The sequence below is a fragment of the Varroa destructor genome, unplaced genomic scaffold (genome assembly GCF_002443255.2).
Source record: "Varroa destructor unplaced genomic scaffold, Vdes_3.0 BEIS01000003.1, whole genome shotgun sequence".
Classification (NCBI taxonomy): domain Eukaryota; kingdom Metazoa; phylum Arthropoda; class Arachnida; order Mesostigmata; family Varroidae; genus Varroa; species Varroa destructor.
In genome coordinates, this window is record NW_019211456.1 from 57,560,248 (window position 1) to 57,575,034 (window position 14,787).

At 37.4% G+C, this 14,787-nt stretch overlaps 1 long non-coding RNA gene across 14 annotated transcripts in view; it reads right to left on the reverse strand.

Annotated features, from left to right (window-relative positions):
• Positions 1-2,276: 2,276 nt before the first annotated feature.
• LOC147757191 (uncharacterized) overlaps positions 2,277-14,787 on the reverse strand; it is a 37,797-nt gene continuing 25,286 nt past the window's right edge. For 4 of the 14 annotated variants that reach the window (XR_015322788.1, XR_015322782.1, XR_015322787.1 and 1 more), the window contains 3 exons: positions 9,558-9,655; positions 3,882-4,035; positions 2,277-2,683 (listed from right to left, as the gene is read on the reverse strand). This is a non-coding gene — a long non-coding RNA (uncharacterized LOC147757191). Of the gene's footprint in view, positions 2,684-3,881; positions 4,036-5,352; positions 6,400-7,828; positions 8,718-9,557; positions 9,656-9,876; positions 9,941-10,379; positions 10,440-14,787 lie in introns of those variants that run through there. The other 10 variants (XR_015322776.1, XR_015322775.1, XR_015322774.1 and 7 more) reach the window with 8 other exon arrangements.

Genomic DNA, 14,787 nt, shown 5'->3' on the forward strand with positions numbered 1-14,787 from the left:
TTTCCCGATGACGTGTAATTTCTCACAGCATCTGCTACCTTCTGTGTTGATCTGTGTAAGGACTCCTTTTCCGACCTGTTTGAAGTTTCAAAGGCGTGTATATTATGCATGGTGCATTGCGATGAGCCGGCTGAATGCCATCCGTCACAGCCAAGCTGGGTAAGTGTGCTCCTGACAAGGGGATTTCTTGGAAAAGTTTTGGTGAAAGAATGACTAAAAATAACTTCACCGCACAAATGCACCAGTTATTGCTGATTTTGTCTAAGGATGTCAGGAGGTTTATTGCAGAACACCTTTCTTCACACTGGATCTACATTCGAAAGCACATGTCAAGAATACACTTTATTGATTCTCGTTCTAGGATAGCTTTGTCGGAACTGACTGAATCGTGTTGAGGAATATTGTGCTTGAAAAGTAAACAGGAACCCCTTTATCAGTCGAGCATTCAACTTGCCGATAAAGCTACTTATATATACAGGAACAGTTGATTGTATTTGTCGTGTAGTCTATGTCATTGACAAGGTTTGAACGGAAAGCTTATTATTGTTTGCTACAGCATTGGCCGTACATACTACCGTACCGATTGCTTATAACACCTCTGTGTATATCTGTAAATAGCAAGATGACTAGTTCCAATCATCAGTCAAATGTCAAACATAAAATTGGAAACTTGAATCTCTTTGGTGAAAAGGGTTAACAGTCTGTAACGTTACGTTTTCAGACGTAACATGTCACAGCAGACGATATAGTCTAATACTAACTCGATACCTATTCTTTTTTTTTCATCTACAGTTATAGGCTATAGAGACCGACGTACAAAGAGAATCTTTTTGTCGCTACCTTACTGCAGACCTCTTCTGTTTATTTCTAGGAAGTAAACTGTAATGTATAGTATTCGCCTCACATATTCAGCTTCCTACTTGTTATTAAATCAGTGTTCAGACATTCACGCAGCTATTATTACTATATGAACCAAAATCATATAGTCGCAGACTACTCGAAGTTAACAATTACCAATCGATCATCAACAAGCGGTGTTAAACATTTGTTTTTTTTTTTATGCATTATAAATGCATACATTGATCTCTTGTTGGCAATATGCGTCTGAGTGCGTAAGACAAACGCTCTCGGTGTATAGAAAGTTTTAATATTTAGCTCAGTCGAAGGGCGTTAAATCTGTTTGATTCACTGAACGTATGATTTAGCCATCGAGTAATTGCCAGATATGTAAAAGAGTTCACGAAAAACTATATTATATGCTTCAGGTTTCGGAGTCTAAATACCTTTTCTAAGGAAAAGGTTTTCAGATTTTCTTATGCATAACCTTTGTTTCCCGGAAATTGTCCTGAACCACCTGGTCTACCTCTGGTTCGTAACCTGCACTTCTTGCATCCGCGTGGTACAGTTCACTTTTTTTTTTTATTAGCTAATTACTGTGAAACTAAAGTCAAATGAGCCGCCTCGCGTAAACCAAAGTCAAGATACACTTTTCAACAAATTCTACCATTACGTGCAATATTTAATGGTAGCTATTCGCTCCTCATTTACTAACATCTGACCTTGTCCTTAAATCACGTTAATCTTTATTTTTTCGACTGCATTATGTGCTTTGCTACGTATGCCTGGTCCTCCCACTGGTGGTGTTCACTAACAAGGGACGTGGTCAGCATAACAATTCTAGTTCCAAGACTTGGCCAGCAGCAGTGAAATTTCAGGACAAAAAGGCCAGTACAAGAAGATTGGTTTGTTTTTTTCTATCTATAAGAAGCCAGGCAAAAAGTTTTTCGGGCATAACGCCCGTATACCCACAGAATCCGTATGATGTTTCGCTACGAGGTGATATGGCAATGTTCTAGCAGCCAACATTTCATTTCATTCATACCCAGATCCAAGCTTCGGAGGTGAGCCCATTCGATTTTGGACTCAGAGAATTTACGCATTTTGATAGCGTTTCAGTAGTGAAGTTATATATAGACGGCATGCATCGAGACACTCATTTACATGTCTTGATGTTAATTTTTTTTCATAGAAAATGATAAACGATTTACTATAGTACACTTGATTGTAATTTAAAATCTTCTATATATGTACCTTTAGCATGTAGTATGTACATTTAAAAGCTTCTATGTATGTTTCTCAGGAGGCCACACTGAAAAACAGTTTGAGCTACACTGCTGAAATAGCGCAATTGTTATCAGTGTACCACATGATTAGTTATTATAGTTAAAAATTTACCTTCGTACAATCTAGTGGCCTTAGAATTTAACACTTGTAGATAGTAAATAAATTAAATGCTTTATTACCAGTCGTTATGCTGTCAGTTTATGTTAATCAGGAGCCTCGCGGTAGAGGAAGATAACGACCAGAACAACAAACCTGGTTTGAATAAGCATATTGGTATTTAGGAATATATTTGATAATCGGGCTATGCTGAAGGGCAGCCCTGTCGTAATAAATAATTACTTCTTTTACTGCAGTTCCAAGGCTGAGATTTTTTGCCAGGTGTTTTCTAGCTTTGCTGCGGATGCTGTGTTTCGAATCCCGGGATTTAGAAGCGACGATCAGAGTTATCGCTCGATAGTTACGGTTTAATAACAGGTGCATCCTTAATGGAAGGAAGCTGATCTAGTTATTCTGTTGTTCATCGTGTTTCTTCCAGTGTAGATGTCGCACGATTCATGGGCTGTCAAAGGCACAATATCGTTATATGAAGTTATTTTTGTATTTGTACAGTTTCAGTTTCCGCATTTCTAGAGCTAACTCTAGGCCGGAAGAGAAATGTATCCTTAAAGCTTCCTCCTGAGCTTGATCTAAAGGAGCAATAATCGCTATTTACTTCTTAATGATAACAATTGTTTTATACGAAGCATAGGGGCATCAAGTTCTCTGCATATTTTGGGCTTTTTTTCATATCGAAAGCTTTGGCTAAATGTAATAAATTTCTCAAAATTTATTACATATCCATTTGTGTGCTTATGATGATGCGTTGCTATAGGACCAAACTGCGTCGTCCCTGCGCGTTTCTCAGCACGAATCAGAATAGATGATTAAATATACACAAGAAAATTAGTCACAACATGCATATGTAGTCAACTATTGTTTGTCTATATATATATATATATATATATAAGAACTACATATAAGTCCCCGATGCTAAATACCATGTGGAGGCCCGCCTGTGAAGCCACGTAGAACTATTGCATATAGCCCCTCAAGCGTTTTCTGTTCATCAGGGCTTCTAAGGTTCGTATATATAAAATACATGCTTGTGAAGTATACATTCCTCATGCTAAAAACTTGATGCTTATCCAATTTACGGTGCTTAGTCCGAAGGAAACCATTACTATTCTCACGCGCGGGTAGTCACGATTTCGTGACAAGTAACGAATGCATTCCTTACGAAGTACCCAGTAGCTCTCGTAAGGGAACCGAAATTTTATACGAACTGCTACACTAACCGGATATCGAATCGATTTATTGCAATAGACGATAGCAAAGTATTATATCCTATGAGAAGATTGCAAAGAATCAAATTAATTGCAGAATCAATTCGCTCCCTTTCCTTTCTATTCTACTACATTGAACCAACCATTAGCTTTGGCTTTAGCTAAGCATGAACGATAAATCTCAGTTTTTATTCCGTTGTCAAACAACGCTGAACATCTCCATTTCCAATGAAGTTCCAAAGGCTTACAGCCGACGACTATGTTCATGTAACAAGTTCTTCCGAAACTGAATGGATTAAATCTAAAGTTTGTATTGTTGTTTGATTATTATTTAAAGTGAACTTACAGGAACACAGGGGTTCGTTAAATCCTCTAATTCTTACACTATTGGGGCTCTAATCGTGTTTCGCAAATGAAAACCTCAAAATAACTTACGAGAACCGGCGTATTCAGCGTGATGTGATCGATGCCGATGCTGCACCCAGAGATTTGGTTCCACATACTTCAGCTGCGATCCTACAGGGAAACGATATTGGCATTGATGACCGAGTGCTTGAGCTGAATGTTTTTTCCAAATGACTGGCTTGTCCTAAAATAATGATTTAAGTCCGTTTTTGTACTTGGTTTGCTTTCAAAATCTTTTTGACAGAATAAGAGGCTTAAGGAACCTAGTCGAATTTATTTTCTACGCGAATGACTTGGTAATGCGCGGCCCTCACGGACTATGAGGTGCAGCAGGGACTAGACCTTACACGAAGGTCACGCAACTGGAGTTAACGATCAACCTGAATAAGATCGGAGACGTAAAGTTTCGAAGGGTAGGCAGGACCGTGACTGGCGGCATATTGTCTCTCGCCGGATTTTTCTTCGACACATTAACAAATTCTGTAAGTTGGGTTACTCGTCTCCTTTAATGGTCACGATTTCATCTTGCACATTACAAAATGATATAGAAAAACGTTGGCAGCATCTTGTGCGATCATTGCGACCCCAAGTTGTCTTTACCTTATGAAAACACGCCGATTGCTCAGCCCCAGAGTGGCTCCGGTAGCGCTTTTCGAGCTTAATAGAAGCTGGATTTCCTATAGAAAATCTCGGATTATCCAACCAATTTGAAACCTCCTACTTACTCTAAATCAACAATCGTATTACGACAAGAAATCTACTAGTTTACTACCAAACCGCTAGTTATCGAAGATTTGATATTTCGCTGGACTTCCGGCAACTGAGGTTTTTCCGAGGCGGAGTCTCAGAAGATGAGGGCAATAAGAGACAATGGCTGGGAAGAACCGGAGCGGATAGATCTTCACATAGTAATCCATTTCGCTATTGAGAGCTTCCACGAATTATGTACGGACGAACGCTTGCATGAACTTAGTGAGAGGTGTATTTGCAATAGATGCAGGAAAAATTGTGACAAATACTATGAAGGCTGTTGCCCCTTCGTTCAGGAGCATCAAGCACTGATGCCGTCGCAAACTAGAAAACTATGGTGCAAACTTTTATTCCTTCTAAATTTTCTGAGTTTGTGGATGTTATGACATAGGGGCCATACGAATGAATGTTCATTATTTATTTTGTCATATTGCATGCATTATTAATCTATATATTTTCTATTATTATTATGTATTTTCATAGAAACGTGTGATAGGGTATGTATAACAAGAGTTAAAGGAACGTCTATTGTTTCTGTTGAGCAACAATTTTAGCGTTGTGTTTTATGTGAGAAATTCATAGTCAGTCCGTGCAATCCACAAATGTGATTATATAAACAAATGTATTGCGTAATGTATTACACGAGCCATTTTAAATACGTGAAATGGACGAGAAGCATTGCCCCCTCCACATATCATTAGCTAATACCAATACAAAAATGTGAAGATCAAAGCGGCTATACCAATAGTTTTTAACGTAAGTACAGGAATTACAAACTTTGTCGACCGGATGTTAATTGTTCAAGTTAAACGGATAGCCTCTAAAAATATTATAAGTATAAAGGATTTTATCATATGAATATGTTTCTTTCACATAAAAACATAGATAAAAGTGGTTATTAAGAAAGCAACCTTGAAAGATTTTTCAGCTACAATCACGATTTACTTTACCGTCTCCGAGCTCCCCGCTGGGCAACAGTTTCTATCATATATATATATATATATATATATATATATATATATATATATTTCATGATCGAGTGACTTGATCACTGCTCGCACATTGGCTTTTAGTTGTTGGATAGCTACTGATTTGTTCGTTTAAATCTGATCTTTCATACAACCCCAAAGGGAGGTATTGAGTAGCATTAAGTCACAAGGATTGAATGGAGATCAAAGGATTTGATTTTTCGAAATATACCAATCAGTGAAGTGAGCTCATCCTCTGCGGACTCTATAGCCCGTACGAAATAATATTCAAGCAATTTTGAATAGATCATAGTAAATTTCTAAATGTAAAGCTTTTCTTATATTGGCTCAGGTATTGAACGCTCTAAAATGCAATCTGTCGTTCAGCAAACCTTTTTCGATCTCAGAGGGCGTACCCCTAAGGCAAGACAATATAAAAAAATTGCGTAACGCTTCGTCGCATGATTGATTGTAGTCGTGTGAGGCTTCTATAGGGGCAATGTCGCAAATCGCTCCAGCGCAGTGCTCAAGCTATAGATTGCTGCCGAAACTCGCAATAAAAAGCCCGCGTATAAAACAAATTCACTGTAGATATTAGTGGACAATGCATGGGGCTGCTGCTTTTAGTCGGCGATGTAGCTTGGATCAGACGTTGAAGCAATCAGATCATCCGGCAGACAAGTAAACCACTTTGCTGCCTGCAATGTCTTAAAATGTACGCTCAGCAAAGCGTCCCATGCACATTACGACACTTTAAAGTTTGATGCGAGAGCCAAAGTGGGTATACCTTAGGCCTTTGTGGAAGAATGCGAGATTCAAAAGCAGTCGTCCTGAAAGTGATAAGGAAAGGTCAAGGACCATCTTGTAGACTTTGTGCAACGAGTGTAAATGCTAATTTATTTGCGTAACTGTATACACTAAAAGAAATTTACCTAACACTCCTGCATAAGAACCGGCAGAGGTGACATGGATGCAGAAAATACACCCTGATATATTCGACTGGCCAGTTGAGTTCACCATGAGGTATGCTGCCGCCATGTGTTGTTTTTATCTGTGAACACCTCTTTAGATACTTAGGTTATATTTTAGAAAAGATAAAAACCTAGGTTTATTTCAGGCTAAATTAGATCCGCAAAAACAAACAGTCCAATCAAAATTGAAGATAATTCTCAAGGCACCTTATAGATGAGTCTCTTGCATATTGAACTATTGTCCCAAATAAGTTTATTATGATCCAACTTACAGTACTTTAGAGTTACAAGTTATGAAAACGAACAGGTCGCCACAAACAGGTACTCACTTAGAGTAAAAACCTTTCGTTCATATTTAATTGAAGCATGATGCAAAACGACATTATGATGCCTACAATGCCACAGACGAATAGCACCCACAGAATTTCCATGGAATAGTTGGTTTCGAAATTTCCTGAATTGTCTTCTAAATACCGACACTTCATAGGTACTCAACATGCATACACAGTATGCGGAGCTACTAAGCGTAATGTACGTAAGGACGTGACTTCTTTATCTTGTGAGTAAAAAAGCCCTGACACTCAAGGTACCGTCATTATCGAATACGTATTAAAAGCCTTTCACGCACAGTGATGAACACAGTCGAAAGATAAGACCTACAAAATGGAAAAGTCTTCATAGTCTTAGCAGATTAATTCAAAGGATCTCTTCGATGCATCAACATATTTTGATCTCATTTGTCTCATTATAACAAAACTTGAGTTATACTTTGACAATATGATAAGAGACTATGTGGTCGAGGAGGTCTGATCCGCTGTGTAGGAAGAACATGTTTAATTACGTCGTTTTCAGCAGCCAATCAATATGTAAGGGTGCGCTTTGTCAACCTGTATTTATAGCCGTTTTAACACTTATACGTTAGGTTTATTGTTGATTGATATGTATAGTACATCTTTACTATTTCATTATCTTTTATATGTAAAGACAAAATTCTCGCCACAAATTAAGTAAAAGGCTATCTAAAACAACAATCTTTTCAAACAGTCTTTGAACGGAACTTTTTACGCGATATCTCGCTTAACGATTCTTGATTTTTTTTTTTTTAACTTACTATAAGCGTATTGAAACCATAGTTGTAATGCTTTGTTTTATGGCAGTAAACACAAACGTTTGCTGCCACGGCCTTCTACGTAACATTTACGAACTGTTCAGTTTGAAACCAAAATACTTCTAATATGCAGAACTTAAAACGCGAATTAGAAAATCTTTATAACCTAAAAAAAAAAACGTGTAGGGTAGACAATTAGAATCCGTTTACTTCGCTTATCAGTTTGTTATGTGTACTAAACAATATTCTATTTCATCCAAGCTTGGGATATAATTCGGTCCTCCAACTAAACTTATTTGATATTCTTTTGGCGTATGAACGGCCACCTTCCCAATGGTTTATTTTACAATAGAATTTTCGAGACATCTTATTTCAGATCGATCAAAACCAACGATCCGCCCAAATACGATAACATGGTCTCCCAAATAGCATCTTCAATCCAAAAAATGTCTTCGCAGCTTCTTGGCATCGAGAAATATATGAAATAATATAGTGGGATTCAAGAACATGATTTTTTACTATCTAGTATGCCCGTTTATGACCGAGAGTAAGGACAAAACAGGTGATCTGGATAAAACGAGAACAGCTATATAGAACAAAGAACGGCTTTTCCAACGAACGATTACGAAATTAATACAGAAAACAATAACGAACGGACTTTTTATCGTCATAGTGTGATGAACTCTAGCTCCATTAAAATATACAATAAAACATTTTTTATAGAAAATATTTTAGGAAGCGTGATATAACACACATTTCGAAGGAATCTACTTTTCAACTTAAGAAAGAAGTTCAGAACACTAGTTGTTCACTTACTGGGAAGTAGAAATGTCAATTTCTTTGAAGAATGGGATATTTTAGGCTGATGTATCGCAGCCCAGTTTTTAAACAAGCTATTTATAATTCATTGGTCGGCTTGATAAATTCTCGCGTTTCTCAATAGGACAGTTCCTTCCGCTTGCAACGATTTTCAGCATATTAACTTCCTGACGAATTTCCCGTCAATCTCAACTTTTCATAACAACAATGGAAAACTTGCATTTTCCTAGTGCTATGTATAAATAGTTACCTTAAAATAAGGGAGAGTTACTATATAATGTGACAGGCATAGACATCATAAATATTGTAAGCAAATAATAATTGAAGCCTAGCATGAAAGGTAACCTATCAAAGAAAGGGCAAATAATAGTCTTTTTACTTGGTGCTTTTTTTTTGCGAATCGTAGGGCTATAGGTCATTGAAAAAGACAAAAAACAAAAAAAATATTCTGTGTAAAATATAACAAAAATGGCTTGATGCTAAGCATTAGTGGCGTTGACAGCTCAACTCGTTTATCTAACGCTAAAGTGGATTGACTTCAAAAATGACACACTCACAGCACTCAGTAACAACTGCGCGCGGGACGTAACATTTATATGTAACAAATGAGAGTTAATATTAACGTTGCCAGGCAACACGTACCTAATGAGTTAATTTTTAAATTGCACTACTTGTGTCCTGTATGAGTAAAATCACTTTGAAGGTTCACACTTAGCCTTCTTTTACTCTCAAGTTTCTTCCTTCTTCTGAAAAAGGTTTATGTGTAAATCTCTTCTATGGGCACCATACCTCATTTCTAGGTATTTTAACCTACTGTGACGTGAGACTTTAGCCGGAGTTTTATGCACTAAATTCAGGTCCTCTTATTTCCCTAATCCTTTTCCTCTAAAAGATGAAGTAGCTATTTCGGCCTTCTTTTTTTTCTGAGCTCACAGTGATTCACAGGATAACGCTTACAATGAGAACTTTATTACGCTAATTACTAGCTGCGTTAGCGGTTAGCTGTTCTAAATCTGCTATAGTCCTATATAGTATAATTAAATCTTTGAAGACCATTTGAGTCTCACAGTGTCTATTAAACTATACTTACGTTTTGACATGATTGCAGCAACCTTGAATCAGTTAAAATAGCTCGGCTCGGACATTGGTTCCATACCCTCTTCCTGTCCAACTATCCCCTATTGCAAACTTGAAATGCAACGAACAATATCAGTAAAAATAATTCTAGTATTGTATAACGTGAACTTCCTTCGTATCTCATAAGTTGCGTGACATCCGTTAAAATCTATGGACCATATCAAGACGTCTATTTGAACATATATTCGAATTTCAAAAAAAACGGCAAGGAAAAGTGTTAGCAAAGCTGTCCGGTAAAAAAAATTTGTTGAGTATTAGGAAAGTGACGAAACCCAAAAGAGCTGGTCGATGATCTGCCAGGTGACGTGGGGCTCCGAGGAAGCAAACAAACGTTTGCTTCGGAGGGGATGCATCAGAGGGAGTGCGAAAACAAGCGAAACGCCGTCGAGAAGACAAGGAAGAAAAAGAACAAAAAATAAATAGGTTTATAAGTTAGCAATCATCAAATGAAGAACGCAAACGGCTTATGGGGCTTATTGCAAGCCGTATTGTGAAGTTTTGTGCTCAATGCTAACTACACTAATAAGAAACGAGACCGTACATTCCGCCGCATATACTCTAATGGATCCAGTTCTCAAGTCGAACTTGGTACAAATGTGTATCCGTATTTATTTCGAAATTCGTGAAGTGACCTCTACGCATACCAGTCGTGTATTGTGGGTCTTCGACGCAATGCGGAGCTGTACACACCTTGGGATTTTTGACATAAGTATCAAGGATGAACCACTGTCTAGCGTCGAGAATGTCACTTGATGAAAAGAGTGTTAAATATTACCCATAGGAAATTGCTCGAACGAATCCATGGTACTGATCACGGGGCACACCGAAAACAGTCCTGAAATTCGAAAACAGTGAATATTCGTTCTGTTTTCGTGGCCACCTACAAACGTAGCTTCCCATAGAAAAAGGCATTTGGAGTCAAACTTATAAAACAATATTCTCATCGCATCCAAGCAACTGTCTACGGCGAAGCAGAGGGATCCGCCAAAGGTATTGGGTGCCTTATAGTTGATGTTTCGCTGAAGCCCACTAGGGACTCTTAAGAATTACTCTCCAGTATATTGCCCTTCTCTGGCAAATTGCGAAGAAAACATTACTTTGCGCCTTCTTCGATGACGTAATGCCAATGACAATTCACAAAAAGTGATATCATTAACATAACACAAAAGCATTTTTAGTCAAGAGATAATTTTAGTTTATAGCTGAGGCAATAGGTGGCGCGACGATAAAGTACTTACGCGTTTAGTGTAAGCGACTCTCAATAAACGCACGCTCTGTCACGCCACTTCTAAGAGAATCATTTTGATCCAATATAATATCAGGATCGGGTAGCCTGTGTGGCCGGAAGGCCCACGTGGTAAGGAACATCAAACATTCGCTCACTTTGACCTATAAACCACTACTTTTACCTTTCATTTATTCATCCTGATTGCATACACGATTTACGAACATGTATGCTTTAAGTTAATGAACGCTATTCTGTTGCTTTTCTTAACTTACATAACAATGAGAGATTCAAACCTGTATAACATAAACTTGGTTTATGAACTTGAAAGTGCTAAACAGGTAACGTTATTGCATCACCTCGTTGTAACTCGTTTGATTGTCTTCTTCATATTCTTCCAACGTCCTCTATGGGTAGAGTCGTTGTTGCACTGGCCAAGTCATCCCGTGGCTATGCTGTATGGTCATGTGTTAGAAATTCGACCAGGATACTTCCGTAGTTGGTTATTTTGCTAATTCAGATTTTTCTCTATACCAGTTTAAGCGTTCCTGAAATTCTGTAGCAGATATCCATACGTATCTTTGAATTATTCCGTGTTCCCACTATAATTGAGCCATTGTTGTGCTATCTTTAATCCGTCGTTTCTTTAAGCTTATCCCGCTGTCGACCGTAACTTAAAATCTCTCAATCGTTGTGAGTCGTTTGTAAGTGAATAGACAATGCGAAAATATTCATATTTTTCACAAATACTTAACTATTTTACGTAGAAAACACCGTGTTAGACTTTATGGCAGATCATTGAAACACTGATTTTTCTCAAATTAAGATACTGCATCGAATTCAAATGACAAAACACGTAGATGTGTTACAAATTAGCTACTGTCAATATAACCACACTGAAAAGATAATTTCACCAGATGACATAGGAAACAGGTTTTTTTTGAATTTTCACCTTTGAACCGACTTTCAAATGGACAGGCACATCGTTGCTCTAAGCCAGGCCTATACGCAACAGAAATAGAAATAATGTTCAATACTTTTTCAAGGAATCAGCATATACAAGTTCTTAGTTCTTTAATATCGCAAAAATGGGATTATCCAAGTGTCCGAAGTTCAGTGCATTTAGCTTCTTATAAGTAATAATGAGCACTCCACTATGTTATATAGTTTAGTCGGAGTCTTAACAAACATAGCATTCGCTTAGCATTTTCTTGTTATTAGTTATAAAATATGCAGCACATATTGGCTTTTTCTAAAAAAAAAAAAACAATCTGAACTTCGATCTCCGAACAACTGCGAACTTTTTCAGGACTAGCCTAGACTTTATGTATATATATTTGTCTTAGCACAGTGTACGAACTATCCGAGTATCTTTCATAGAAAAACTCAAGTGGATTGTATACACTTTTCACTCTTTCATGGTTATGGATTTCTATGTGCTATCTATTAACATAACAGCGTTAGCAGGTGAATCCAGTGCGATGGTCTTGATGGAGCTAGTAATCCTATATACACGTTTCTAAAAGGCTTCGGTTTATTAAACCGCTCTCTATATAACACCCACCGTACATTAACCGTATTAGAAATAGTGCCTAAATACCCTATAACAAGCAATACACTCTTGCGATTTGAACAAAACCACGAAGCTCACAGCAGTTACAAGGTAATTTGCTTAATTAATCTAACTCGCAATTACCTCGATAACTAGAATTTACACATCGTTGGTCCGCTGGCATTGGTTGTCTTCTGAAAAACCACGGCCAGATGGAAGAACTAAGTGCTTCCGCGTGTTTTCCGTAACACAGGTATACGCATGCCAGCAGCATATTTATATTCGACCAGTAAATCGTAAGGATGAAGGAGTCTATGGCCTAACAAACTAAGTCGCGCTTCGGTTATAAGGCTTTCCTAGTTATGGAGTGCGTACTATTTTTCCACATACCAGCCTCTTCCTTTCCCTTTGAGCCTTTTCAGCGGATTCACGACCGAGAAGTCTCGAGTGCTGTTTAAATCGATACGACCAGCTTGATGATAATGTAATTTAAGCTAAGCGAAATTTTCATACAAATGTAGTCTCTACAGGCAGCCCCAAGAAGCAATCCATCACTTGCTCAAAAAACGTTTACTAAATTTCCTCTTAAAAATATTTTCGCTGATTTTTATCACTTTTGTTACATCTATTTTCCGAACCTGCTTAATTCTCCTGAGAAATTAACCAAATATGTTTTTTTGTGAAACAAAAGTTGGGATAGGCAAGAACAAGGCCTTTTGCTTGAAAGTCTGAATTAATTTTTTATTTGTTTTGAGACTCTCGACAATCCGACCTTATGTTTGACCAAGTTCGTAACATACGCGCTTCGAAAATTAGCTAAGAAAACAGCAAACGGGGGCACGTTTAAAGCGTATGGTTCACAGTGTCCTGTGCTTATTTCAATATGGTCTATCCACATAAAAATGTCCAAACGCGAGATCTGCCAGACTCAGCTCAAAAAGGCAGTCCAGGCGTATTACTAATTTTAGAAAAATGAACACGAACTGGTCTTTTATTTATTATTCATTTAAAAAAAAAATTATATCTTCTCGACTTTGGCCAGTATAAACCTCAGCCATCTGCGCAGAAACCTTTCATATTTTAAACATTATCATCATCCCTACGATTCACTAACAAGGAGGCTGCGGTCATTTAAAGTTCTTCTTTGTCAATCAGAGTATTAATCCAAGTAAAAAACGCTTTTCTATTAGTCGAGTATTTATTATAGACAATGAACTGTCCTCTCGGTATGAAAACCATTAGTAGAGCATGACACATAATTGCAAACTAAAAGTGAACCTTTAGGTTGTTACAGTTTACCCAGCTAAACTGGCAGATGATTTTTTTATTCAGACTGAATAATAAATAATTTTAGCTTATCGAGTAAAGTGCAGAAACGTCATTAATACATTTCCCTGTTGCAATCTCTTACTGCATTACCCTTTCTAACCGACGAGTCGGACGTTATCATTGGCATACAGTTGCCTTAAGCAGATAGTCCCTAATAAAGAAAGGCCGTAATAATATAATATGATATATGTTCAGTGGTAGGTGTCTGCTACCTCTAGCCCCCCAAAAAAGTGCAAAAACAAGCTCAATAAAAACACAGAAATTACTTAAAAAACAAAAGAAAAAATAGGCCATTAGTGGGCTCAAACCCCCATTTATTGACCGGAGCATACGAACATATACCGCTTTATTAGTCATAATTTTCCTCTTGGCCAAGTGCGCTCACTAATGAAAAATGTAGTGAAACCTATCAGAACGCCACATTTGTATACAAAACAGTATCAAGCAGAAGCCTTCATTATACAAGAAAAATGGTGGCAATAACTCAGATATTGAATTTGTTTAACTGAGTCTCATATTTATGTATATTTCCACAAATGCATTTTACACAACGACTATAGTGTGGCGAGGGTAAATTTTATACAGATAATTTACCTTAAAACGCTGGAGCGTGAATGTCCTTTAAATTTTCATATTATATTACGTATTTCGATAGTTATTTGAAATGGGAACGTACTACGTTGCTAGCGAGCAAGATCTTATTGATTTCGATATCTAATTTAGAATGGCTATACTTGAATAGCAATGTACGTACAACATTATTGCCAAAAATAGACGTCGTAAATGGACCCCATAAACGGATCGGCCAAATGGAAGCATTTTGCCGCTCGATTTGTCGTCCTTTGCAATGGATATAATGATTTTTCATCCACTGTCTACGAAAAAACAATTCGGAACACCGGGACTCGCTTCATTCGCTCGCCATTATCGTATACCCGACAGCCGGACAAAAAATGCCACTCGGTTTTGTAAAATTGGGCTAAAATTAATTTTTCTAAAATGTTACGGCTATTCGAACCGGCTATTCGTTAACAAGTTAAGTATTAAGTAAATAAGGTACATATGTTTCGGCAGTGC